The 27,154-nt window shown below is 43.7% G+C and overlaps 1 protein-coding gene and 2 long non-coding RNA genes across 52 annotated transcripts in view; 2 read left to right on the top strand and 1 right to left on the bottom strand.

The window, feature by feature from the left end:
- MSI2 (musashi RNA binding protein 2) overlaps positions 1–27,154 on the top strand; it is a 451,089-nt gene that overhangs the window by 290,274 nt on the left and 133,661 nt on the right. The window lies entirely within an intron of this gene.
- LOC310749882 lies at positions 12,746–16,925 on the top strand. Its single transcript, XR_014541854.1, has 2 exons — positions 12,746–14,683; positions 14,839–16,925. It is a non-coding gene; the product is annotated as an uncharacterized lncRNA (long non-coding RNA).
- LOC310749881 lies at positions 20,920–26,271 on the bottom strand. The gene is made up of 4 exons (XR_014541853.1): positions 26,143–26,271; positions 24,252–24,371; positions 24,097–24,170; positions 20,920–21,708 (listed from the first exon to the last, which is right to left on the bottom strand). It is a non-coding gene; the product is annotated as an uncharacterized lncRNA (long non-coding RNA).

The raw sequence follows: 27,154 nt of genomic DNA, 5'->3' as shown, positions 1-27,154 counted from the left end.
CTTGTGACACTTCAGCCTTGTTCAAGAGACACGTTAGTATCTAGCGAGTGCATGGAGGGGGAGAGCAGGATTGGTTATGCTGGTTTTGCCCCGGACCTCCTTGTCTTCAGTTTGCATGTGCGTAGGCCCTGTGTAACCATTCAGCTGAATGTGCAGATACGGCATGTGCAGGTATGTGCAGGGTCATGTTTGCATACCCTCCAACATTTCTCTGATGAAAATAAGGACATCGTATTCTACACCAGGAAACTTCTCCCACGTCTGATCTCCCCCACACATAGGCATCATATATGCATCTACACCTGTCAACTTCAGCCTCTCTGCCGAACCTACCTCACAGGATTGTTGTAAAGAAAAAATGTACAGGGGTACCTCAGGTTACAGATGCTTCAGGTTACAAACTCCGCTAACCCAGAAATAGTACCTCGAGTTAAGAACTTTGCTTCAGGTTGAGAACAGAAATTGTGCTCTGGCGGTGCGGCGGCAGCAGGAGGCTCCATTAGCTAAAGCAGTGCTTCAGGTTAAGAACAGTTTCAGGTTAAGAACGGACCTCCAGAACGAATTAAGTTCTTAACCTGAGGTACCACTGTACAGGGGAAGGGATCATGTACAACACCTTCCACAGACAAATTGAATGAAATAAGATTTTAACTGTAAGCTGCCTTGACTCCCTGTAAGGGAAAAATGTGGAGAGAAACAACAACTACATAGAAGAAGAAGAAGAAGAAGAAGAAGAAGAAGAAGAAGAAGAAGAAGAAGAAGAAGATCAGAGAGTACAATAAAGAAATAAACACTCCTTCATTTCATTCAGGGATTTTATTTTCAGGATGTAAAGGACTTTGGTTTTGTAGCTACACACACAACTTTAATAGTTCTCTGAGTCAAGGGGAGGAAAAAGGGAAATAGGGACATTGCAGGACAGCTTCTGTAATTCTGGGACTGTCCCTGGAAAACCGGGACACTTGGAGTGTTTGCATTGACTGTGGACCCCCTTTCTTTCACTTCCACTGAATACAAGTATGCTTACTAAATAGGGGCTACTGTTCTCTCTCTCTCTCTCTCTCTCTCTCTCTCTCTCTCCCTCCCTCCCTCCCTCCCTCCCCCCCCCCCAATGTGTTCCTGGTTTTGTAGGAGAGGGTAGGATAGTGGCTTTGCCTCTTATGCTGATGTGCCACATAAATTGGGACCTTATGATTTACGGTTATATCTGTTTATGGGTAAATCTACACACATGCCACACACCGGAAGAACTCAAGCAAGTGTCTAGTGGGGGTGCTTTATTTTATTCTGGAGCCATTGGTTAAGGTCACTTCCAACTCTGGCTGTTTTCAGAAGGGATGTATCCCTACATTGTCACTAGTCTGTGTTTTGTGCATTCAGAGACTAACTTTTTTGTACTCTTAGACACTGGCGGAGAAAGAGGAGTGCAGAGGGAGCGCACCGCCCTGGGCAGCGCAATCCCCCCCCCCCCCCGGTGCCGGAGCATGAAGCTCCGCCACTGCTCTTAGAAGTTCTGCACCCATAGTTTTCTAGCAAGGGAAAATCCCACACACATTTGATGTGTATGTAGGAAATACAGTGGACCCTCGAGTTGAGTACCGCTCTGGATACGTAACTTTAAGGTTGCGAATGCGGCAAACCTGGAAGTGTATACTTCTGGGTTTCACTGCGCGCGCATGCACAGAAGCGTTTTGTCGTGCTGCGTGTGTGCACAGAAATGGCGCCTCCAGTTACAGACTTTTCAGGTCAAGTACAGACCCCCAGAACGAATTTAATTTGTATCCGGAGGGTCCACTGTATAGTGAGCAGAAGTGGATAAAGTGAGCCAGTGTAGAAGAGTATCAGACCAGGAACAGGGAGGTGCTAGGTTCAAAGGCCCACTTAGCCATGAAGGTTCCTAGGTGATCTTGAGCCAGCCAAAACACTCCATGTGGCCTTGCTCACAGAGTTGTGAGACTAAAATGGGATGGGAGAGCACCTCAAAGAGGTCCAGGGTAAAAATGGAATGGATGCAATTTAGGGAAAGAAAGTACATCTTTAAGGATGCCTCTTGCTTAGTGAAATGAAGTATCCAGATTTCTGTAAATTCATGCAAGTACAAAAATAGCAATTTTCTACATAATTTAGCATAATAAAAAACACAAAAGCCAAGTTTGAGACTCTTTGCTTTTAAATGACTGAGTGCCCACAGATGAAAGAATATGTCAAACAAATGAAAATGCCAGTAGGTGGCGTCCAGGCTTACACTGAACAGTTCTTGGCTTTTGGTTAGGCCAAGTGCGTCAGTCTTTTTGGTGCTGCAAAAGGCCTTTCTGTGCATACATTGATTGACATTAATGTGGCTTTAGAAAGGCTTGAGTGTGGCTGACAAAGGCTGTTTCCGTTGCTGGATCTGCTGTGCAGCCCCCCCTGAGGCAATCTGCCGGCACTCCAGTGAGAACCAGCTATATGACGAGTTTGGACAGCAACTGGAGGCTGTGCTTTCTTGGTAATTGCCCCCGAATATTGGAGCCTCCTCCTAGAAGTCCAAGGAAAGTTTTATTTGCTGTCGTCCTTTTGATACCTTTATTTTTCACCAAGCCTTTGGGTAAGGATTGAACCTTCTGTGGCTCTTTAATATTTCATATTACTGTGGATTTAAATATAGTTACATTTGCTTTTATTCTGCATTTTTTGTGTAATTCAGATTAAGCTTTTTGGAAAAATGGTATAAAACTGTTCAAATAAAATAAACAGGGAGAAGTAGTCATACCCCACCAGTAGAAGATGGGGCATAGTTTTTGTTAGATGAGATTAAGGCTGTGCTTATGGAACTGACAGTGGTTCCTTGTGGGTATCGTTGATCAAAGTAACAGAAGCATCCTGACTTAGCAAGACAGTGGCATGCCTTTTGGAAATGGTAGCTTCAAGATTTCCAGTGTCGTTAACATATTTCCAGCCTCTCCCCCCCCCCCCCAGTTTTCAAGGGGGAGAACTAGTAGAGCAGAGTTAATGGAACTGCACCTGAGACCAATGTATTTTACTGCCTGAAGTTGAGCCCAAATGACACTCACTTCCCACTAGGTTCAACATTTGAAAACATTTTTCTATATGGTGCAGACACTTCCACCTTCATAGAATCATAGAAATGTAGAGTTGAAAGTGACCCCAAGGGTCAACTAGTCCAACCCCCTGAATCTCAGCTAAAGTATTCATGACAGATGGCCATCCAACCTCTGCTTAAAAACTTCCAAGGAAGGAGAGTCCCCCTCCTCCCGAGGGAGTCTCTTCCATCGTTGAACAACTCCTACTGTAAGAAAGTTCTTCCTGATGTTTAGTCTGAATCTCCTTTCTTGTAACTTTAATCCATTGGTTCAAGTCCTGCCTTTCAGAGCAGGAAAAAACAAGCATGCTCCATCTTCCATGTGACAGCCCTTGAAATATTTGAAGATGGCTATCATCTCTCAGGAAGGCTTGGTTTCCGGACAGTTGATTATCTTTGTCACCCTCCTCTGAGGGTATTCCAGTTTATCAGTATCCTTCTTAAATTGTGGTACCCAGGATTGGACACAGTACTGCAGGTGTGATCTGGCCAAGGCAAAATAGAGTGATGCTATTAGTTCCCTTGATCGGGACACTACATTTCTGTTGATGCAGCCTAGAATAGCATTTGCTTTTTTGTGCTGCTCCATCACACTGTTGACTCATGTTAAGTCAACCCCTAGATCATTTTCACATGTAAGGTGTCCACCATCTTATATTTGTGCACATTCTATTCTAGTGCACACTGATCTTTGTGTGTTTGCCAGTAGCTTTGCTACACAGAACCTGAAACAAACGTTCTAGATATCCAGGAATTTTTACTACTGTGGCATGTATCCCTATTGAATTTTTTTGTGTGTTGCCTATAGGCATCTCGGAATTAACATGTCCTATATTAGAGGATGGAAGAAGAATTTACAATGAGAGATGCTTCTCATTTCAAAAATGATACACCCCCCCCCCCATTGTATGGCTGGTAGATTGCCTGACCTGTGCTTTAATCCATAACAAGTCTTTCTTAACCTGTATTTTGTAGTGTGTATGTGCATTTTGGACAGTTCAGGAGTCACATCCACTTCTGTGAATGCTAAGGGGGGAAACTGCCTCTCTTTTCCTTGAAGCAGAAGTGAGGGTTGCAGGTAGCATTTCTTCCACAGCCCCTTAAGGAATAAAATGTTCTGAAGGGTAGCTTCCTCCCATGTGAACCTACCTTTGGAAGTCCTGCTGTGGTCCCTCCATTGTTTGAGGTACACTTAGATATTGCCCAGAGCAGGGCCTTCTCCACAGTGACCCCTAGAACATGTCACTTAGTTTTAGAATATCCAGACCAGATTCAGGGCAGCAACTGAAAAGCCCTTCTTCTTGGAGAAGGAGAGTTGGTTTCAAAATAAATGGGAAGTGGAAGCAATGCCTCACTAGCTGCTCTTAAATTTGAGGATGATCCTGTAGTAGGAGGCAATTTCTGAGATACTCAGACTATTTAAGATTTATAGGTCAAACGCTACAACTTGAGCTGCAGTCTGGGATTTCATAAGACATTATCTAGTCCAAAGTTTAATGTGACTTTGTAGTTGATGATAAGCTTTTGGCTGGGCAGGAGCACCTTGTGCTGCATTCTTCCTGTGCTGAAGAGCAGCAATTGACAGGTGAACCAAGTTTGGGGAGAACCATGTTTTCCCACTAATCCCAGGTTTGACTTGGGTAAGGAAAAGGCTGATGTGAACAAGACAGGAGAGATCCAATCTAGACAATGCCGTTGTAGCATTTGATAATGATATCTTCAACTCCAAAACTGCCTCAGTATTGCATTGCCTAATTACTTGCACCTTTATACTCTACTTTCTCTCTCCAATCGTTTAGTGTTTAATCAGTTGGATTAACAAGTGTTAAAAGGGAGCCCTGATTGATCAGATAGTTTTGTAGAATTAATGCAAGATTTATAAAAACTACAGATGACAGTCACCTTAAAAGGCATCCCCCTTTCTCTGACACACGCAAAATGAATTCCCGGTTTTCGTCATGTAAAAATGACGCTTACGCTTTTTGCTTCAAAACTGTCATCTTGTTAGTATGTAGATTTATGTCATTTCAATCAGTCAGTTCATTGACGAAAATTCATGTGATTAATCGATGGCAATTCCTTAGTGAATTGGCAGCCTGATGATATGATGCCTGGAAGATGTTGTGGGTGTAGGCAGAGCATGAATGTATGTCAAGGATAAGTGAGACACTGTCCTGAGATAATCCTGGATGGAACTGATCTAATAATATACCTTGTACCATGTTGATTCTAAGTTGAGGAGCTCCGGCCTTTGTGACAGATGTGAGATTATGTAATCACGATGCCCTGTTGATATCTGTATATATGCCCTTCCTTTTAAAAAGTGCATCAGCTATGAAGAAGAAGAAAAATGACATTTCCTCAAGCTGTTGCTTGGTTTGTTCTTTTTTTGTTTCATTGTTAAAATTGCAAACCTAGTTTTGGTTTTTTGGGGTAGTTATGCACAAGCTGTTTCCCCATTCTGTATAGTTTCAACAGCATACTTGAAGTGACCAGAGAAATTGGCCTTAAGTCAGAGTAAAGATGTTCAGGGCTATGACTCTCATCTGCTGAACATCATGTGCAATACGATCCTGTACATATTTCCTCATTGAGCAAATCCCACTGTGTTTTGTGTGGGATTTACTCCCATGTTAAGTGTGTGTAGGGCTGCAACCTTAAATGGTACTAAAATTTGCCTCCCTTCTAAAAAATTAAGTTAATTAATCTACACTTACACATTAGGTTATTCCCCCCTCCTTTGGCTCTCTGTCATATGCCATCTCTCAGCTCCACAGTGTGCTTCCCCTGCCTGCAATCAGTTATTAAAAAATGTTGCAGGAAAGAGCTAGTGTGAGAGCTAATTAAAACTTCACAATATTCAACAACAATTTAAAACGAGTTTTGATGGAAAGAACATGCGAGTATTAGGCCATTTTCTCCCCACTGCTCTTGATGGCTCATTCAAATGAAAGCGTATTTTGTATGTTCCAAAATAATCGTTTGTTCCATTATTACAATTTGGTTCTCAAATCTAGTGATGAATGTGATACTGGATTAAGCAGAAGTCTGTATGTGTGGTGTGTTTTTTTAATGTATTTTTAAAAGTAAAAACGAAAGAAGGGGAATTGGGGGGAGGAAGAGACTGCAGTGTATTATCACTGTGAAATGATAATTTAGCGTCTGCGGGTTTACTCTCCATCTCATGCACCATACTGAATTCTCCTAGCTAATTGCCTGCTGATTAGCTGAGAGACAGGCATTGCTAATGTCGGCCTTGAGCATCAAATTATCTACAGAGAAGTCTAAGACTTGCATTCTATTGCACAGTTGGAGATGAGGTTGAGGAAAGAAGGCAGGGACATTGCAGAGAGCAACCAGCAGCCTTACATATTTGGCCAGGTTGGGACATGGAAGTGCAGTAGGTAACCAGAAGACAGAAATCGGCTAGAGGTGAAATTGGAGCTTCCCTCTCTCCATCCTCTTGTTTAAACAGAGACGCTTCTGTGCCTCTTCTGTTGCTATCCGTTGCCGCTGAGTGCAGGTGTGGAGGTTAATAGGAATAACTATCCCAGTTGACTAGTTTGCTGGGAGGATGCTTCATTGGCCTATGTAAGTAGAGAAGAAAATATGAGAAGGGAGGAGGAGAGGTTGTGGATACCCCCCACCCTTCATCCTTGTTTTAGATGAAGGGTGCTGCCTAGGTCTGTCCAGAAAGCAGCTGGTTGCTCTTTTTCTCAATTGCAGATCAGCAGTGAGAGTGGGGTCCCCCCCCCATCCTCCAATTCTTTGCCAAAGTGCAATTATTGGCCCTGCTCATTTATCAAGGGAAGGAGGCAAAATCATTCCGCATTCATATTAACCTCTGTGGCTTGTTCGTTGTTGCAACAGGGCTGGGTGATGGAGGCTGTTTCTAAGAATCCACTATTAACGTGGGCACCCAATGTACCTCATTTCATGCCAGTTCCAGTACATTAGAGATTGTAAATAAGGCAAGTTGTCTTGCTTACGCTGAAAACTGCCTTCACTTCAAGTGAAGGAGGACAGAATCCAGATGTTCTGGGTCCAACCAATGCTTGTTGAAGCTGCAAGACGCAGCTTACACTTGAGTGAAACAAATGTTGTGGGGAGGAAAAGGGTACACTGTTACGTGCCATTTGAATTGGAGATACAATGTCCAATTAAATGAATTTAGATAAATTTGCCTCTCCTTTTTGCTTTACAAGTGAAGGAAGTGCCTGCTGGTTTTATAGGGGTGTGGAAGAGATATGGGTGCTTAGAGCACATATTTTCTTGTACTTTGATTTTGACCACCAGGAACCCCGCGAGCAACCTAGTTTGTTTCCCTCTCCTTTCCCCCAGTTCCACTATTGTACCACTGCATTTATGTTCTTTTTACTTATTTAAAACACTTTAAAGCCACAATTTCGGGTAAATAAAATACAATTCAATCACAGGCATCAAATAATTAAAAGCCAGCCGTGATAATAAAACAGACATTTAGCTCACAGAGTGGTAAAATCCAATCCATAATTGCAACCAAGAGCCATCAGGAACTCAGTAAATTCTATCTTAAGGAAAAACAGCAAAAGCAAGTAGGTCTTGCATTTCTAAAGGCCTGTCATGATGGGGCCTGACAGACACTAAGCTAGTAATGCATTCTAGAAGCACGAGAACCTCATGGTGGCCGGCAATGGTGACGAGCGTTTGATATAAGCTGATAGTTCCTGGCTCAGCTGAGCCACAAATGAAGTGTGTGGCATTCAAGAAGCCAGTAAATCAGCCATCCCACACAATAGCTATCACATGTAGATATAAAACACCTGGCCTGTTTTAGAAGGCCATTTTACAGCTGTTGCTCAGTGGTAGAGCACACCATTTGCTTTCAGAAGGCCCTGGTTTCAATCTCCAGGATTTCCTGCTAAAAGAATCTCAGGTAGCGGAACTGGGAAAAGCCCGGGGGGGGTGGGGAGGCGACTGGAGCACAAATGGCATGAAACTCTCTGTGAAGGCTTCCAAACATGTGCCTCATTCAGCAGTGAATGTAGCGGAGAGGGTTTTCCTTTTCTGCCTCCACTGCATCCAGAACTTTTCTGAGTGTTGTGGGATATGTCAACAGCTGCCCTGGGGGATGGTGACTCAAAATCACTGGAGTCCCGCTGTGACAAGTTTGTGAGGCACAATGGGCATAGAGTTGCTCGCTCACATGACTACTTTAATGCCATTGTTGTTGCAGGTGCAATGCATCATCTGATCTGGTTTTATGGGATCAGTTCCAGCTTTTGTGGACTGAGGATGCAGACAAGGTGCTTGCCAAACCAAACTTCTATGTATAGGTGTGGTGTCGGAGCTCTGTTGTGTCCTGCAAACTGCTCATTGGACAGGCTGGTCTGGGGTTGAAAAGGAAATCCCACCCCTTTGTGGCATTATGTCTTGACTGCCTATCTTCCACCACCGCCCAAGTAAAAGACTGCCCCACCCCAGAACCGCCTGAGAATAACTCTGAGGAACTTTAGTCTGGCAAGTAAGGTAGCTTCCTGCATTCGTATGTTCAGTAGGGGCGGATACAGATCTGTTGTACAGTAAAACTACCACTTTACATGCAGAAGGTGCCAGATCCAAGGCCCTCAAGTTGCCGGACATTTTTTCCCTATTCCTTGGAGAGCTGTTCCCAGTTGTGGTAGACCAACTGATGGGGAGTTGCAGTGAAAAACATCTGAAGAGGCACCAGGCTGGTGGAGATTAGAGCAGATATTGCTAGGCTGGGGAGAATGTATGGAGGAGGCAGACCTCACCTAGGGGGACTAAGTGCCGCCTCAGGAAAGCAAGTCACAGGTGTGGGGTGTGAGGGGCCAACTGCTTTGGTGTCTTGGGCTGCACAATGTAGATTGGTGTCAAAACAGGCTAATGGAAGTTTTTTAAACCTACCTTCCCCACCACCACCATCTTCCCTCTGTGGAAGAACTTTGCCTCAAGCATTCAATGCATTTGTTCCTAAATTGACTAGTTAGCCTCAATGGTAAGAATTACCTCACTGAAGTCAGCCAGCACCCTAATCTGGACTGAGTGGCTTTCTGGAAGTGGGGAGTGGGAATGATGAGATTCAAATACCTTATTTTCTCTTGAAATAAGTCAGAGATGTTTCCTTTTTAAGTTGTGAGAATTAACACCATTTCCCAAAAGTGCAAAAAGCTGCAGATAGGTGACTCCCCCACCCCCCGCACTTCCTTTTCACCAGCTGTCTTTTTGAACTTGATTTGAAACACACTGAAAATATCTCTCTTTGTGATCTATTGAAAGTTTCCATTATTGACTGGTAGAAAGATTTGCTCCCCCTCCCCTTTTGGTTTTGCTTGTGGGCAAAAGATAATTGTAAAAAGTCCTGTGTTTATCTCAAGAGAGCAGTGTGGTCAAAGTAGCAGAGGGAGGCAGTTGCCTCAGGCCAGCTTTGATTGATGGCTTGAAAACTTTCTTTGCAAATATATATATCTCACCACAGTTTTTATATCAACCGTCTTGAGGGGAAAGTATCTTGGTTTTTTTTTGGGGGGGGGGGGCGTATTTAAGGCAACTTAACTAATTTCAAAAGAGTGAGGAAGGATTGGGCCCAATCCTTTGGCATTTGAGCTCTCACAACACCCTCAGCCACCCCTGTATCTTGATGGTTTGTTCTTCCTGGTAAACCATTGTTCCTATTTCTTGCCTCTTGGGGAATTTTTTTTTGGGGGGGTCATCATTCTCTCTAAGAGCAGGAAAGCTTTTAACTTAAGGTGTTTCTAAAATTAAAAGTTTTTTTTCCTAAAATACAAAGTGGTCTAATAAGCATCTGTGAGCTTCCAATAGAATATTGTGGTGTCAGGGGGGGGGAGGAGGGCCAAAAAGGTGGAAATCAACCCGCTCATGCTCCAAACCGCTCATAATAATAAGTATCCTGGACTGAAGGATTAGGGGTTTTCAACTCTCCTCCCTGAACTATATGGGAATGTTTCATGGGTGACGCAGCAATAAAACTTCTAGCACATTTGCAAAGCTAAGCGGGGCTCGGTATGGTTTCATACGGGATGGAGGACCATGTGTTAAGATTCCTGCATTGCAAGGGGTTAGACTACATGGCCCTCAGGGTCCCTTCCGACTCTGCATTTCTAAGTCATAGAGAGGAGAGCAAAAAGGAATCTGTTCCTTTCCCACTCTTCAGAATCCACTCCCTTGCCTGCTGCATAGCTGTGAAATTCTAAGGCCTGAGCCGCACTCCAACGCTCCACATCCTGGCTATCTGCAGCCCTGAACAGCAACACTCATCCTAGCAAGTAGGGACGTGCTGCAACATTTTATCACAGGCACCATGTTTTTTAAAAGTGCAATCCGGTATGCAAGTATAGTATGCCTTTTTTATTGGGTTAATGGGAAATGAGTTAGCTCTTTTTGGTGACGGGCTTGTGTTAATTTGCAATGGGTAGTTGCACCCTAAAATCAAGGAGAAAGTGGTAGCTTTTGCGGGCAGGTGGGGGTGGAATGGCTGAGGCTGCTTTTTGGCTGCTGAGGTGGTGAGGACTTTGTCAGCCTACAGGATAATTGCTTTTCCCAACTTCTAAATTATCTCTCTAGAGGCCTGGCATAAAAATTTATGGATGCTTAACAGTTCTCACATATGTAAATAAAGATTGGAAACTAATTGGTCTATGCAAAGCGAGAGGAAAGGGTGGTGGTGAGGCACCAAGAGCTGTTGTAACATGGATTCACAACAATCCATCTCCATGGATTCATTTCACTTAAAATATATTGGTCAGATGTTTTTGTCCTGCTTTGAGGACTAAAAGGTGGGCTGCACCAGCTATTAAGAACATTGCCCTCGAATTGCCCTCTGCTAACGGATTTCTGTAATCCAAACCTTGGAGGCAGACAAAAGGTGGGGCGATTGGATTTACTTCCTCCAGCTCACACAGCAGGATTGCATTCATGTTAAGGTACTTCAAAACCCTTTAGATGGCTTTCAAAGGCTTTGACACCAATAAGTAATTACAATTACTGATTTCCCCGCCACCTCTCCAAAGTGTTTAAAAGTAATTAAAAATGGTTCTCCTTGGACCACCTCAACTTATGCTACGGCTAGAAATGTAGCTGAGCAGAACTGGCAGTACAGCCCAAATTGTGCTCTGCTTATAAAAATAAAGGGTTGCCACCAAAGTCTACCTAAAGTGGAATTGAAGGTGGATTTGAATCCCCCCTCCTCCCCATAAATTCTGTAAACAAACATGCATACATTTATCTAACGCATTTTTAACCCACTTCAGCCAAAAGGGCTCCCTGAGAGACTTACAAATCACTGTTTTTAAAAGAAGCAGCCTTTGTCCCTCAGACTTACAATCTGAAATATGTGAAGCAAAAGGAAAAGCAGATGGGGAGGGAAAAGGAAAGTGAGCAAGCCCAAGCACTACTTTCTTAGGAGAGCTAACAAAGCGGACCTGCTTCCCATCTCTCCCCCACTCCCTCAGCCTGACGAAATGGCTGCTGCTAGTTGACAGCTGAGGAAGAGGCAAATGCAGGTGTTCTCAGATCTGCTGGTGTGGCCTGGTTTCCCATCTCTCCTTTGCTCTGCAGCGCAGTGGAATATGACCTGGATTCTGTCTTGCCCGTTAGTGCTTCACTTAACTGTTTCAATGCATCTAGAGTACTGGGCACTAGAGTGCCCTTGAAGTGGTCTAAACCAGAAATGGAGCCCACATGCACAACAACACCAAGAGACTCTCTAATGCACTAATATTGGATGCAACTCTAGGGGCATTAAATGCTGTAGGAGCTGTGCTGCAGCAACACCCTATCAAACTGTGCTGTCAACTCCAGCTTCTTTGATTCAGGAAGCCACCTAGGAGCTTGGGGAAATTTCAGTCACACGTGTTTGTAAAGAACTCTGGGGTTTTTAAAAGGCAGCCTTGAACTATAACTGCAAACTATGCTGTACTGCTTTTGAAAACAAAAACAAAACAGAGGCAAAAAAACATAAATAGAGGAGCCCTGCTGGACCAGGGCAAAGATCCATCTGGTATGGCTTGTTGCTCCTCCTAGTGCCCAATCACAAACCTCCAAAACCTCACAAGAAGGATGCAAAGGCCTCCCTTGTTGTTTGCCCCCAGCATCTAGTATTCAGAGGTGTGCTGACTCTGAACCTGGAGGTTCTATTTTGCTACTTTGGCCATTGAGAATACAGTTTTCCTGTGCAAGAGTCTTAAATATGTCAATAGATAAAGTCCCATTCTGCCACTGGATATCAGTCTTAAAGCATTTTTAAATTCAGGTTGGACTTGCCATCAGGTGACCATTCTGTCTCCCACCCCCTGGCATATCCTTCCCACGGAATCCCTATTAGACTGGCAAGCGGTGAAAAAGCAGAAGATCAGCCTTTCAGGGAAAAGGGTGCCTCATTTTGCTTGGCATTTTTAATAAAATTCCTGAAGTATGTCAGAATTAGCTGCCTTTTCTAGGACGCTTGGTGATTTATTTTGTTAAAGCGAGGCATTATTCATAATTATGTGGTTTTATGAGGAGTGTGCCGAGCAGTATCCTTCCAGCACAAGGCTGTGGGAGACGGAGCAGTATTTAAATAAGAGCCCTGGGGAAAGGGCATGCTTACATTTCACAGTAGAAGATCCACGCAGTTGTCGTCTCAGCCTATTGAACCACCACATAATTACCCCCATTCAGCACTTTGGCTTGCCTTCTTATTAGCTGTCCATCACGTTCCGATGGGGAGAATCACAATATTTAAAATAACACTGATCGTTGGACAGCACTGAGTGTTGGATGGCATTGAACTTTGTAAATGCAGTTAATGGCAGGTCTTCCAGATATAATGCATGGAGCACCAGCATGGCACATGGGATCAAGTGTTGGGTTGGGAGGCATAGCAAGTCTGGTTGCAAAAAAATATTTGGGTGGCCTGAGACAATGCTCTCTCCGCTGAAATGTTTATGCTATGTTTGTGCTCCTATGTTCCAAGTGCTGAAAATAGCCTCTCCCATTATTTTGGCCCTGGGGCTAGAGCAGCAGGTAAGCCTGTGGCTCCTGGCTCAATGCAGCACCGACTGAAGACAGCTATGTTATCTGTCCACTCATCAGGTCTTCCTTGGCTGTTAATGTTGATGTTTTGTTCAAGTTCTGCAATAGCCACAGGAAAGAGCAGGTGCCCACTACTCTCACTTGGGCTAATGGCAACCAGGGATAGGTGTCATCACACATTTCTGTCCCTTGATGTGGGGGCGTTTCTCTTGCTGCTCCTGCCCCATCCCACCAGCAGTAGTGACTAAAGCAGTCAGAATGTGTTCACATGCGTTGGCTACTCTCCAACAAATTATACTGTTGCTGCTTCACTGCTGTGGAGGAAAACACACACACATATGAAGATCAAGACCAGGCAGTTCCATATCCAGCAGTATCAGGGCAGTGCATTCTCAAGTCATTGCTGTCTTAAGATCAGATTTTCTGACCAAAATAATCCTCCTTCCTTCAGCTACTAACCCAAAAAAGTCCTTCTCTTGCTTCTTGCTCTGCACCCATGGATTTAACTACTTCCCTTTGAGACTCTGGGTTGGAGACTTCAAAACCCGAGATCTAACAATCCTTTGACATGGTCTCTGTAGGGAGTTGCCTTTTCACATTCAAACGTATTTGACAGGAAGTGTGTAATGGCTCCTGCTGTGAGTGAAAATGGAGCCTTATGGGTTCTTTCTAAGTTTGGGATGCTGGGAAGTGCAGGGTCATAGATTTGGGCCTGGGCAAGACAGCACAGAGAAGGCTGTGAAAACACTTCAGGAAGATAGCACTGAGTGTGCTCGTAATGTATTCACTTCTCTTTCTGCTTCCCTGCAGGTGATAGTTGCTCTTGTATGTTGTTCTTTAACTTTGGGTTTCCCCGAACATGTTCAATAAATGTTTAATGGAGAATCATAATGAAAGCCAGCTTTATGATCATTCAGCTCAGTAGATATGTCTAATATTATTTAGACTTATGACTGTAGTTTAGGGATGGGGAAATTGTAGCCCTTCAGCTGTAGTTGGGACTTCAGTTCCCTTCAGCCCCAGCCAGTGCCTAATGATAAGGGATGATGGAAGTTATAGTCCAACAACATTTGGAGGGCCAGAAGTTCCACAGATGTGTCATATATAGTTGATCCCACAGAAGCATGGAATGTGACTTCTAATTACTGATGTAGGGTTTCTAGAAAATTTTGAATTGGAAAGTATATCACATAAGTCATGGCAATCTTGTATACCATGTGTTACTAACTCTGTAGGACTTTCAGCCATTTTGTGTTTGGTTGTAAAATTGTTGCTTTTCTTTTAGAGGCTCTGCTGCATAGGAGAGTCAAAAGTTCACAGGAAGGTTAAAAGTTAAAGCTTGGGTAGTGATTATTGGGCAGACCTTGAGCCAAAATCTTGATTCTCCACTAAGTCCCTGATTAGTCCTGAAAACAAAGAACAAACAAGGTTTGGAGGCAAGGAAACTGGGGTGGTGGTGGTAAGGAAGGGGTCTAGCTAAAGTGTGAGTGACAGACAGACAGAAAAGCCCACTGACATCACTGTCCATCAAAGGAGCAGCATGTCTTGGAGAAGTGTGGTATGGATCCAGTGGCGTAGCGTGGGGGGTGCAGGGGGGGGCGGCCGCACCGGGCGCAACATCTGGGGGTTAGGGTTAGGGGGCGCAAATCCACGGGTTAGGGGGCGCAAATTACTTGCCTTGCCCCGGGTGCTGACAACCCACGCTACGCCACTGTATGGATCAGCCTCCTGGAAATGTCTGAAAAAGCTGAATTGGTGTGGCATGGAGCTTGAAGCAACCTCCTGGGCAGAATGCTGAAAAAAGTTCACTGTGCTTTAGGGAATAATTCTAACACAGCACCTCCTTGAATGTGAAGGGGACTTTTCACAAAGGGGCCAGACTTAAATTTTGTAATGAACGGCACAGGTGGAGAGCTCCTGAGACACCCTGAGCTGAGTTAATTAAATGTCATGCCATAGGGTGAAATCCTAACCATGGGGCATTTCTGTTTGTTCAATCTATTTCTGGCTCTACCCTTTGCTGAAAAATGAGTGAACTTGGAAGTTCTCTGGAAATATAAAATGGAGTACGCCTAACAGTTTATTAGCAATGGGCCCTCGTCCTTGTTGAAAGGGGACTGGCCTGGACTTGTTCAGGAAATGCAAAAGGATACTTCATTTAATTAGTATGAGGTATGGCTGCTGGCTGATACTCATTTTTACTGGCTGAGTGGAAGGTGTTGCTTCCATTAGGCATGGTACTGGATTCTGAAATTAGTTGGAGCATAGTGCAACCTCATGCTTAAAATAAGTGCTGGGGTTTTCACACAATAGGGGCTTTCCCTCTCTGCCACAATTATACTCTCAATGGCACAAGCAGTCCTCGGCATGTGAAGTGTTACAGCTGAATCATAGAATTGTAGATTTAGAAGGGTGTACCAGGGGTCATCCAATCCAACCCCCTGTAATGCAGGAGTCCTGTCCACAGCTGTCTCTGGATGGGCTCCAACCACAAACCTGCTTAACAGCTAGATGGACTGACCCATTGCACCACCAAGTTTCCAAAAGGTTGGAGGCAGCAAAAATAAAATAAAGATGTCCACACTTGGTGGCACCTTGAAGGTAACAAGAAGAGAGTTTGGTTGGTTGGTTGGTTGGCTTCCTGCCCTCTCACAGTGCAGGCTACAAACTGTCCTACCACACCTTATTAATTTGTTATGCAAAATAAATATCTGACTTTTTTCCAGTAGCCAGAAATAGATGAACTGAAATATTTGATGAAGAAAATGCATGCTTCCTGGGGAGACTCACCTGGGGGGAAATGTTAATTACAGCTTTGATTTTAGATTTGACCAGTATCGTATCATTTCAGCTTCCCCAGTTCAACTCGTATTGTACTCATTAATTATGTTACTAATTAACTGTGTGACCCAATGCATTTTGAAAACTGCTCTTATCTTGGTTAAATTAATACAGTTTTGACATATGCTCCTCCTCCTTTTTAGTGTACTTCTTTTTTTTGCGAACCATCCAGGTAGCTTTGTTGAATAAGTGGTACGTAAATGTCAGGTTGAAATAAAATAAACTAAAACTAGAAAACTGTCCTTGGAAAAACTAAAAGAGGGGAAATTTCTGTTCCACAATATTTTCCACCCTGCACCAGCGATTCTTATGCAGAATTATCCCCAAATGTAGAGAATTTTTGGAAATATGTAAGCAATAAATACGTAAGTATATGTTGTCAACTTTGAGACTAAAGGGGGTAAGACAGAATTTCCCCCAAGGCTGAGATGTCAGTATCCAGCACAGTTCCTTCTGTAGATGTAGAGGTAACATTCCTGGCTACCTAACCACACTTAAGCAATCAAGAGTGTTAGCCTGCTCCAGCCTTTTCGTCTGCACCCCAGTTGGCCTTTGCTGACCTCACGATTATTGGGTTGATTTAGCTATGTTCAGTTTACTATACTCATCTCGGTTGGGGAATAGTTCAGTTGATCAAAGGAGGAACAAATTGGTTAGCTCCCTGTCTGCTGTGAGGTTGCGGCAGGATGAACCTGTCGTATCCGTGGTCTTTGTATAAGACAGACAGCTGAAGCAGCAGGAAGCATCTCTGGGCCTTAACAGCACAGCTCATGTTCGGAAAAAAACAATGGGATCAGGTTCCAGCCGGGTCAAAGCAACAATGTTACAAACTGATTGGACATTTGAGGTGACCATTTGAACACTCCTAGTTTGGATCACTGCTACACTACCTTGTTTTTCCCCCCTACAAGTGTGATTTCCTATCTGTGGACAGAAAGACAAAGCTGCACTGATTAAAAAGCAAAACAAAGCCAGACTTAGTCACTGTGTTTAAAATGCATAGTAAGATTTCTATTAGTGATGGACAGCTTGATATGAAATTGGCCTGGTTTTATAGGGTTTCTAGGCCAGTGTTTGAATTGGGTGGGAAGCTCATTTTTTCCTTAAGAGTTCCATCCTTGCTCATACTGTTATTATGTGCACTGATGGTGCCATGCATATGCAATCATAGAATCGTAGAGTTGAAAGGGACCCCAAGGGTCATCTAGTCCAACCCCCTGCAATGCTGGAATCTCAGCTAAAGCATCCATGACAGGTGGCCATCCAACCTCTGCTTTAAAACCTCCAAGGAAGGAGAGTCCACAACTTCCGGAAAGAGACCGTTCCACTGTTGAATAGCTCTTACTGTCAGAAAGTTTTCCCATATATTTAGTTGGAATCAAACATTATGATTCCTGCTAACCAGGTCATTGTGAGCTGTAGTGACCCGGGTCTAGTGCTACCATTAGGCCAGCTAGGCAGCCGCCTAGAGCACAAACCACAAAGGGGTGCAGTACTGCTCCTTGAGGGGCACAGTTTTATATCTGTGCTGTGACCTTATAGCAATAGCTCAAAGGCTTCCAAAATCTATGCTGCTGCAAGGAGTACTTCTCTTCATACTACAACAAAAACTCCTGCACAAAGTGTCTAATGTTTCTGTTTCTCTAAGGATCCTTCCTACATTTCCAGTGTCACGGGAAAGTGGTAAACCCAGTTTCTCAAAGCTCAGACTTATAAAAACTTACATATGCTCAGCAGTTTTGCAAAAGAAACTAGTTAGCCTGACAACTACATCAGTTGAACATGCCCAAGCATCAGCACTTGACCTGTAGTAATTGGTGATAAAATTTGCAAGGGAAGAGGCACACAAAGCAAGATGTTGATGTGCCTCAAATTGAAACTTTAAAGAGACTTAAATTTTAACATCACAGTTCACAAGCTTATTCAAAATGATTTGTGTGCTAAACCATTGTCTTTTGTATTTGAGAAGGATAATCAAATATTACTTATTCTGACAATCTTAAGTGATTTAAGCAGTTTCAAATTTTGTGCTTTTAATTCTTTCTACAATACATCTGTTTCTGAAGTTAGCAATTTTTTTGGAGTGGTGGTGGTGCAAGAGTTAGCCTTGCCTAAACTGCAAAAGAGCCTGGCACCAGCACCGTAGTGACGGATCTTGTTTTTATCATTGCATTCTCCCTCTCCCTTTGCATCCTATTACAGTATTTCAGAGGAAACTTTGACCGTTCCCATCCTTTGCCAGCCTTTTTTCATCTGGATGGATCAGAAGAAAAGTTAAATTGTGTCCAACCAGCAGTTTTCATGGAAAAGAGAAAAAGTGTTGTTTGCCCCCTTCTCTACTTACGGGACTAATTAAAATGGATTAGCAGCTATCTCAGCTGGCCTGGGCAAGGAGGTCTGGCCATTATTGTTGAAGAATAAGATGGTGATGGTGCTGACCATGGGTAGGCAAACTAAGGCCCGGGGGCCACATCCGGCCCAATTGCCTTCTCAATCTGGCCTGCGGACGGTCCAGGAATCAGCATGTTTTTACATAAGTAGAATGTGTCCTTTTATTGAAAATGCATCTCTGGGTTATTTGTGGGGCATAGGAATTCGTTCATTCCACACACCCCGTCCCAAAAAAAGTCCAGCCTCCCACAATGTCTGAGGGACAGTGGACCGGCTCCCTGCTGAAAAAGTTTGCTGATCCCTGGTGTTGACTGACATGGGGGACCCAGGAGCCCTGGGTACAAAACTCCTGATGTTTATCGGTTATAATTGAGCACAGAGAAGGATTTTTGTTCAAGGGGAAACTTAGAATCAAGGGCAACAAAGCACCTTTTGAAAACAGTGTATGGCTTTCTACTCATGTCTCTGGAAGATTCATATGGCCACTTTTTAATATGCTGAAGGTGGGAGTTTGTTTTCTCAGGATGGATTTTTGCAGTAAAAAGTACCTGTGTGATGTACACCTGGGCATAGTTTGGCACCAGTGCTGATGTGGCTCCTCCTGAAAGACGAGGGTTGAGATATTCCTCATTGGAAAGTTTCATCTTTATGCAGTGCCATCATGAAAGAAAGAGGCGGCAGGGGGAGAGGCTGGTCCTGTTGGAAGCAAACCCTCACTCTGTGACAAAAAGGCCTTTGAAAATGATCACAGGGGCCTTTAGTTCTGTCGGCTTTTGATATAGACATAACTTGGGGGGAGAACAGGGTGCTGCCTTTGTTCAGCAGAAAAAGCAGACACACATTGTTAGTTTTAAGCTTTGGCGATAGATTCTGTCTGCTACACAGACGGCAGGAACGTCTCCGATTTGATTGTATTTACATACATTCCAGTTCCAAACAGATTGTCGCCCCAACACAGATGCCTGAGCTTTCTGTTTGCTAGAGCAGAGGTATATATGCCGTTCTTTGCACTTGCTGACAGCTGCCGAGGAAAGCTGCCTTTTTTTCCAGTGTGCAACCAGTTGCTCTTCTTTTAATACCTACCGGGCTTGCCTGAAAGGCATCCGTTATCTGTTAAAGCCGCAGGAGATTTTTCTTTCCTTCTGACAATCTGACATGGGGGTTGTAAATGGGTGTTTCTGTAATTGGCATGTCTCCCTGAACTCCCCAGTTCTTAAAGATATATGTAAAACATGATTATCTTAATAGAACTTCTCATTTGCTGGTGTTCATGTTAAACCCAGACCTGTTTGCTTTGATATGCATTTAAGGAACTGATGTTATCCTCCTCTTGTTGCCTGTGGCCTTGAACATTAAAGCAGACACATCAAATCTGATGCTATATGAGAGGCTCACTCCTTACTCCTTAACAGCTCAATTTTCCTTTGAAAATATGGATCAGAAACAAACGTTGGTATGTTTGTGAGTTTGCTCTGGACGTGTGTGTGTGAGTGAAACATCTAAAGCTATGTTGTGTTGCTACTTGTAGTGTTCGTTGAGGAGCTATTTACATAGAATATATTCTACTTTTGTAAGTTGGTAAGATGAGGGTCTTCATTGATATTCACGTAATATTTTTTTGATGATGCCATGCCAAATAGTTAAAATTATTGCATGTGCCAAAGCTTCTTTTGTGTGTTTGGTGCAGTAGGCCAGTGGCAACCAGAAGCGCTGTAAACAGAGCAGAAGCAACAGCGTCTAAACTTTCCCATCCCGTTTTCTACCTTTTTAAAATAGAGGCAACATGGAGGCCTGGTCCACACTCTTCTTGGCCTTCACGTATTTGCCCAAAGACGTGCATGGTGCAGGCAATAAGCTTTCAGCCCAGCTGGTATTGGATGGAGATGTCAATTGTATGAACTGGCACCTTCATGTGTGTGCATGGGGACATCAGTTCATATAGTTGGCACCTCCATATCATCCTAACTGGGTCATGAGCCTGCCAGGTGCCGTTCTCCCCCCACTCCTTATGACTGGGCTAAGGAGCATCTGAACCTGCCTAGTGTGTAAATGTCCCAGTCATTAGAATCCCCAAATTCAAGGGGGAATACAGTATAATTAATAACAATGCACCAAAGCAAATGCTTTACCAATGTCCCAACCCCTTCCTCAATTTACATCTATACTGTGTAAGGGATATTGTTTTCTTTCTTTTTAAACTATAGATAACTCTGAACTTTCAGGAAATGGAAAATGAGTGGGGGATTTTGCTGTATGTACTGGCTGCCCACTCTTGACTGTACCATCTTATGTTTTACATTGAACTGGGCTTGGTGTGGTTCAGTGGATGAATGATATACAGGCATGCAATGCAGAGCAGATCCCACAGAGTTTTGTACAACAACCAGTAGAAAGCCCATAGCAAAGATCTGTTTTCAAGCTCAAAAAGTCCTAAACACAACCAATCAATTCTTTTAGAGCTGCACAAAGTATTGGTCATTCATCTCCCTGATGCCTTACACTCGGATAAAACCTTTGACTGTACAGAGATTATCTTTTTCCCAGGTTAATGTTATATGCCAGTTTATCTTAAGTATTGGGCAGCTGCTGTCTGCCCAGCAATATAGTTGCTATGATTATGGAATGCTGCCTGAAGCGAAAGCCTGAAGGGGAAGAGTTATTACAGAATCAATGGAATTATTATAGCCCAAGGTCAGGTGTGTCATTTTTTTGCGCTTACTTCTCTTGACCACAGTCAGTGCTTTTATTATATCTGCTTTGTGGACTTCTGAGCTTCCAGCTCCTTCCAGCTCCCCTATAATGTCTGTCATGCAGAGTGAGTGGAAGGATCAAGAGTTTTCTCCCAAGCAAATCAGGGTTGAAAGGAACCTTGGCCTGTTTCCTGTCACAGGACCCCTGTCTTTGGAACAACACCCAGTGCAACAAAACTCTTTATCCTATAAAAACATCTGGGCAGTTAGACATTTTGTTTATTTAAAGCCCCAAATGGAATTGTGGCAGCCCCACTTCACAAGGCAGGCAGGCTAGGGCAGTCATTGATCTCACCTTGGAAGACAAGGCCTCTCGGGACACTGTAAAACCACATGCACCCTTCAAAGTGACCAAATGCTGCTGCTGGTAGCTGTGTTTTCTCTTTTCTCGGCATGATTAAAAAGACACATGAATATCTTTGTGATTAGAAGGACATATGATTTTCTCCTTCACTATCCACCCTGATTCTTCCCTCAATAACCAATCACTTAGGAGTCACCTTGAGCGCTGAGCCTCAGCTGTTGAGAAAATTCCCCCATGCGAAGTCAGTGCTGCAGACACGTCATTGCTCTTTTGCTCTGTCCTGCAGCTGTTGATCGCCTCAGTGGAGTCTGGTGATGAGAATTAAATAATTTCAGTGGCAAGAGCGGGGAGGGCTCTGAGTAGAGGCATTCTTTTCCGGCTTAGCTTTGGTAAATGGCCAATGCTGCATTTTATGCAACGTATCATTTCCCACCCCCCTTGCCTGAAACCAGATGATGAGCCACCCCTAGAATAGTTGCTCCATGCTTTCTTTGCTTTCTTTCGCCAGATGCCGATGATTCCCAGGGAGGGAGGTGTGTCGCCTCCTAATTGATGGGCCTAAGTCAGATACATGGTAGTTTGGATTGGTAGGATTTGCGGCTTTATTCAGGTGCATCGGAGGCAGTTCTAACAACCAGTGCAGCTTAGCTCCAATATCTGATAACTCTGGCTTAAATTTCTCAGTTACATCAGACATGCAGCTATAGCCAAATGCTTGCCATAAAGTAGAAGCTTTATCAAAGTGTAAAATATGGGACTGGGTACAGATTTAACTTTCCTTAAAATCTTGTGTTTCCTTTAAAAAAAAAGAAAAAAGAGTGACTTTCTAGTGCTTCTGGGAGTACATTGTTAGCCAAAGTCACATAGGGGGAGAGCTGAGAGTTCCAGTGGCTTCTCTGCCCGGCAGATAGTTCTTTACCCTACCCCAGACAAACAAATCTGGAATCAACAAGGCAAACTGATAATAACTAAGGAATAAGTTGTGCAAGATAGAACTTACTCAAATGTACTTGCGCAACTTTTGCAGAATTCAGCTCTCCTTGGTACAAGATTTTAATTGCCTGGATATTAACCTTTTTATTATTTTATTGATTTTTATGTACGGTAAAGACAGAAAAGAGCTTGCAGTTTTCTTGGTCTTTATATGAATGCACCTTCCTTGACATAACAAAAAATCATTTATATTAAAAAATAATAATTATTTTTTGCTGTAAGGAGATTGTCAGTATTGTTCTGAACCTTTAAAGCCTTTATTTATTTATTTAAATAGTTTATATAGCACCCTTTAAGCTGGAAGTCACTAGTTATCATACAGCATAATAACTTAAAGCAATCCAGTGAGATGCATTAAGCATCTTGAGCCTATAAATGTTTACATCTTCCATATCTCAGGAAGAATAAAAAGTGGTAGAGCACGTCAAAAGTCCAAGATAGCCTGTTTCTTCTTCTTCTTTTATGGGTAGTTTCCAGAGTTTGTCATACTCAAGAGTATTCAGTATTCAGGGTAGTTTCAGTGGGTTTGTCATACCCACTGAAAATAATGGACCTAACTAATTTGGGTCCATTAGTTGAATACAACCCAATGATTGTAAACTGCTTTGGGGACTCTATATTGGAAAGTCTGCATGAAATACGTTTATCTATATTCTAATATTTATCAATATTACAAATATTTATGGTAATATTTATATGTTGCCTCCTTGTGCCAGGAAATAATCAATGCAGCATTTTAAAAAAGTACTGCTTTGTTCAGGGGTGGGGAGCTTGTGTTTCTGGCAACCAGCTCCCATCAGCCCCAGCCAACATTGCTAGTGGTCAGGGATGATGGGAGTTGGAGTCTAGCAGCATGCAGAGAGCCCACATGGTTCCCTATCCCTAGCTTAGTTATAACCCAGCAATTTAATGGTATTTCTTTTGGATAATATAGCAGCCTGGGTAACAGAGAAACCTCATGATGAATTGGAGAACCCTTTTGCACAAGCAAGTCCCTTCCTTAAGGATGGAAACAAATATGAGGACTAAGATGTGTTTCAGCTCTAATGCAGGCTAATTCATTTTGGCACTGTGCCAGGCAGGGTGATTAAATGTCCCGTGAAGTGCTACAATATCTTGATAATGTGTGTTCTTCGTTTGATTATGTAATCAATTATGTTGCACCTAATAAAATTTCAAATGAGTTACAAAAGCGGCAAGGAGATTGTGCCAGGTCGGGACTCGTTTGGGTGCATTCGGAAGTTCTTGGCTAGTCTTCAAGTGGCAACAGAGTCTTTCTCTAGTCTTTCTCTACAAAGAAGCCGCCCAGGGGGATGTGTCAGCTGGTGAGGTGGGAGGAGTCTGGCCTGATTCCCTTCTGACTTCAGCTGTCATCAAAGAATTGTTTAAAGAATGTGTATCTGCCTTTCTGGGACGCGGGATGCACTGTGGGTTAAATCACAGAGCCTAGGGCTTGCTAACCAGAAGGTCGGCGGTTCGAATCCCCGCGATGGGGTGAGCTCCCGTCTCTTGGTCCCTGCTCCTGCTAACCAAGCAGTTCAAAAGCACGTCAAAGTGCAAGTAGATAAATAGGTACCGCTCCGGCGGGAAGGTAAATGGTGTTTCCATGTGCTGTACGCCGGCTCCCTCGGCCAATAAAGCAAGATGAGCGCTGTAACCCCAGAGTCGATCACAACTGGACCTAATAGTCAGGGGTCCCTTACCCTATACCTTTATCTGCCTTTCTACTGTTACTTTCCCACGTCAGTAGTTTTTAAAGATTTGTCAGTATCTGTAACTGAAATGCAGAACCATTATAACTCAAATTTGAACAAAAAATGCACAATTTTTGGGGGGTGGGGGAATGGCACAAAACTACCTGGAAGGAAGGAGGCTTCTGATAAATGCCCCTGTTGTTATAGATCTGGGCATCACGTGTAATTGCTACAAATCCAGCCTTCTATTTTAAGTCAGAAAAGCATGAAAACAAGGAGTGAGACTGAAGATGGAAAAAGAAAAACAGGGGAAGGAAGTGCTTATATATCATTTGGGCATATCAAGTTTTCAACGTGGCTTACAATAATAATGAAAATAACAATGATGAGAATAACATTAACTCCAAAGTAAAAACAAAACAAAACTAGGGGTTGTTGTTTAGTCATTTAGTTGTGTCCGACTCTTTGTGACCCCATGGACCAGAGCACGCCAGGCACTCCTGTCTTCCACTGCCTCGCAGTTTGGTCAAACTCATGTTGGTAGCATTGAGAACACTGTCCAACCATTTCGTCCTCTATCGCCCCCTTCTCCTTGTGCCCTCAATCTTTCCCAACATCAGGGACTTTTCCAGGGAGTCTTCTCTTCTCATGAGGTGGCCAAAGTATTGGAGCCTCAGCTTCAGGATCTGTCCTTCCAGTGAGCACTCAGGGCTGATTTCCGTCAGAATGGATAGGTTTGATCTTCTTGCAGTCCATGGGACTCTCAAGAGTCTCCTCCAGCACCAGAATTCAAAAGCATCAATTCTTCGGCTATCAGCCTTCTTTATGGTCCAGCTCTCACTTCCATACATCACTACTGGGAAAACCATAGCTTTAACTATACGGACCTTTGTTGGCAAGGTAAATGTCTCTGCTTTTTAAGATGCTGTCTAGGTTTCTCATTGCTTTTCTCCCAAGAAGCAGGCGTTTTTTAATTTCGTGGCTGATGTCACCATCTGCAGTGATCATGGAACCCAAGAAAGTAAAATCTCTCACTGCCTCCATTTCTTCCCCTTCTATTTGCCAGGAGGTGATGCGACCAGTGGCCATGATCTTAGTTTTTTTGATGTTGAGCTTCAGACCATATTTTGCACTTTCCTCTTTCACCCTCATTAAAAAGTTCTTCAATTCCTCCTCACTTGCTGCCATCAAGGTATTCTGCCATGCACTGGATTATGGAGAAAGCTAGAGACTTCCAGTAAAACATCTACTTCTGCTTCATTGGCTATGCAGAAGCATTTGACTGCAAACTATGGCAAGTTCTTAAAGAAATGGGAGTGCCTGATCACCTCGTCTGTCTCCTGAGAAATCTCTATGTGGGACAAGAAGCTAAAGTTAGAACTGGATATGGAACAACTGATTAGTTCAAAAATGGGAAAGGAGTATGACAAGGCTGTATATTGTCTCCCTGCTTATTTAACTTATATGCAGAATTCATCATGCGAAAGCCTGGACTGGATGAATCCCAAGCCAGAATTAATATTGCCGGAAGAAATATCAACAACCTCAGATATGCAAATGACACAACTAGGGGAGAGGGGTCCAAATAAAGACAACAGCTATGCGGGTGGCGCTGTGGGTAAAACCTCAGCGCCTAGGGCTTGCCGATCGCATGGTCGGCAGTTCGAATCCCCGCGGCGGGGTGAGCTCCCGTCTTTCCGTCCCAGCTCCTGGCCACCTAGCAGTTCGAAAGCACCCCTAAGTGCAAGTAGATAAATAGGTACTGCTTTATAGCGGGAAGGTAAACGGCGTTTCCGTGTGCTGCGCTGGTCCCGGCTCGCCAGAGCAGCTTCGTCACGCTGGCCACGTGACCCGGAAGTGTCTCCGGACAGCGCTGGCCCCCGGCCCCTTAAGTGAGATGGGCGCACAACCCTAGAGTCGGACACGACTGGCCCGTATGGGCAGGGGTACCTTTACTATGCACATATATTCAGATATAACATGGTACATAGCTTATCTGAGACCAAACAAAGCACACAGTGTCCCTCAGAAACACCCTTCAGGCGGGGGCGGTACCTTGCAAGCAAATTCAGACCCTAATTCTTTGTATAGTCCTGTTTTACGGCCAGGTAGGAACAGCTACTGAGGAAGACAGTTTTGGACACAAGAACATAGGAAATGCCCTCCCTGCTGGATCAGACCAAGGGCACATCTTGTCCAGCATTCTGTTCTCACAGTGGCCAGCCAGATCTCCATGGGAAACAGAACCTGAGCCCAACAGTGCTGTTCCCACCTGTGATAACAAGCAACTGGTATTCAGCGGCATACTACCTCTGGCAGTGGAGGGAGAGCATAATAATGGCTAGAGGAGAGGAAGAGCTAAATAGCCGTTGGTTTCTGCGAAGCCACGTCTAATATGTGTGTGTAAGTTTAGACCTATACAATGTGAACCTATATACCTGCCTTTATCATCTGTTCTGGCTGGCGGCAATCCTGAGGTCTCCCAAGGGAGAGGGGTGCCCTTCCCTCCCATGAGATCTTCAACTGAGGCATCTGTGGCCCTCTGAATGTAGTTGTATTCCCAGTATCCATTGGTTCCTCCCCACTTGGCCATCGACCAGGGTTGGTAGGGCTGGAGAGCCATAGGTACCCTATTCCTGCTTTAACTGGAGAAAGTGAGAGTGGCTGGGACCCTCCTTAGTACTAGCTTATGGTATCTCCCCATAAGTTAGTACTTATGGCTCAGGGAAAAAATGGAATTTCATGTCAGTCGATAAGGGAAAGAGAGCACCTGACGGGTAGGCCAGCATTTGAGTTAGGAAGCATTTTTATTTCATTGCCCTTCTTATTTTTATTTGGAGCTCTGTGTTTCCTTGTAAGTAATTTTGAACAAATGAATTGTTCAAAAAGGCAGTTAATAACTATTAGCCAGAGGTTTGGTTAGATGGAATTTCTGTCTATTTTCAATTGCTTTGGCATTGCAAGGTGAATGTGGATAATTAGGCTTGCTACTCGGGAGTTGTTTGAATCAAATCAGACATGTTTATTTTTTAACGGGATTCCAGCTTTTATGATGTTTGCTCCTCTT

The sequence above is a fragment of the Podarcis filfolensis genome, assembly GCF_964270895.1.
Source record: "Podarcis filfolensis genome assembly, chromosome: 15".
Lineage (NCBI taxonomy): Eukaryota > Metazoa > Chordata > Lepidosauria > Squamata > Lacertidae > Podarcis > Podarcis filfolensis.
This window is presented reverse-complemented; position numbering and strand designations above follow the sequence as displayed.